This window comes from Rhinatrema bivittatum, chromosome 1, assembly GCF_901001135.1.
Source record: "Rhinatrema bivittatum chromosome 1, aRhiBiv1.1, whole genome shotgun sequence".
NCBI classification, from domain to species: Eukaryota; Metazoa; Chordata; class Amphibia; order Gymnophiona; family Rhinatrematidae; genus Rhinatrema; species Rhinatrema bivittatum.
In genome coordinates, this window is record NC_042615.1 from 786,527,494 (window position 1) to 786,529,245 (window position 1,752).

Here is a 1,752-nt window from a genome sequence, read left to right on the forward strand (position 1 = left end):
TAGGCACAGACCTTTTTAAATTAAAAAAACTGTGCATCTAAATTCATGTTACACCCTCTGAAGAGGTGGCGTAACTTTGTGCAAGGTAATTTGGGCCTGCACAGGGGGCAATTACCTGAGCATTTTCCAAGCAAACTTATGCGCTTAAATCTGCTTTGATAATGTTGGCTAAAGTCTGCGTGTTCTTTATCAGCCCTACCTGCACAGTTACAAAATTACCCTCAAAATGTACTGTTAGTCCAAAAGAAAGGTAACAACTTGTGCTATTTTTTTTTGTTTGTTAGTTAACCTTTTTCCTCACATGCGTGCACTTCAAAGTTATTTTACAGATCTTTTGGAGAGAAGGTTCTATTGTGTAAAAGATCAATAATTTTATTTTTTAACAACATACCCCTAAAAACTATTTCTCTTTCACTCTGATTAACAGATGTTGAACCGTCCATAGGCATTAAGCTAAGACAGATTTGGTTTTTTTGCCTCTAACTCATTAAGAAGCAAGTAGCAAAGATACACTAAGGGATGGTAACTTTCAGATGGGCATGCAGGCACACATATACATGTGTTTATATGTGCATGGCAGATATGTGGCAATGTTATACCCTGCGCACACATATGCATGCAATTTATAAAATAGCCCTGGTCAGCACATGTGTGCCCCTAATTTTACAAGGGTCCACGCACAACCGCGTAATATCGACTTTGAGCCATGCAAGTGAGGGAATTTTATAACAGGCGCCCATCCACACAATGACCAGTTTCAGCAGTTCATCCACCAGTTTGCCTAGTCTACAGCTAGGTCCTCCAAACCCCCCTGGTTCTTCAGCTTGTTTCAACTGCAACCTAGCTGGCTAGATTGAGCACAAACATAGCCAGCTAAACTTAGCCAGCTAGCACTAAAATTCACAAGAACATAAGAAGAAGAACATAAGAAATTGCCATGCTGGGTCAGACCAAGGGTCCATCAAGCTCAGCATCCTGTTTCCAACAGAGGCCAAACCAGGCCACAAGAACCTGGCAATCACCCAAACACCAAGAAGATCCCATGCTACTGATGCAATTAATAGCAGTGGCTATTCCCTAAGTAAACTTGATTAATAGCCGTTAATGGACTTCTCCAAGAACTTATCCAAACCTTTTGTGAACCCAGCTACACTAACTGCACTAACCACATCCTCTGGCAACAAATTCCAGAGATTAATTGTGCATTGAGTGAAAAAGAATTTTCTCCGATTAGTCTTAAATGTGCTACTTGCTAACTTCATGGATTGCCCCCTAGTCCTTCTATTATCCGAAAGTGTAAATAACCGATTCACATCTACTCATTCAAGACCTCTCATGATCTTAAAGACCTCTATCATATCCCCCCTCAGCCGTCTCTTCTCCAAGCTGAACAGCCCTAACCTCTTTAGTCTTTCCTCATAGGGGAGCTATTCCATCCCTTTTATCATTTTGGTCATCCTTCTCTGTACCTTCTCCATCGCAACTATATCTTTTTTAAGATGTGGTGACCAGAATTGTACACAGAATTCAAGGTGCGGTCTCACCATGGAGCGATACAGAGGCATTATGAATTTTCCTTTTTATTCACCATTCTCTTCCTAATAATTCCTAACTTTCTGTTTGCTTTTTCGACTGCTGCTGCACACTGAGCCGACGATTTTAAAGTATTATCCACTATGATGCCTAGATCTTTTTCCTGGGTGGTAGCTCCTAATATGGAACCTAACATTGTGTAACTACAGCAAGGGTTAT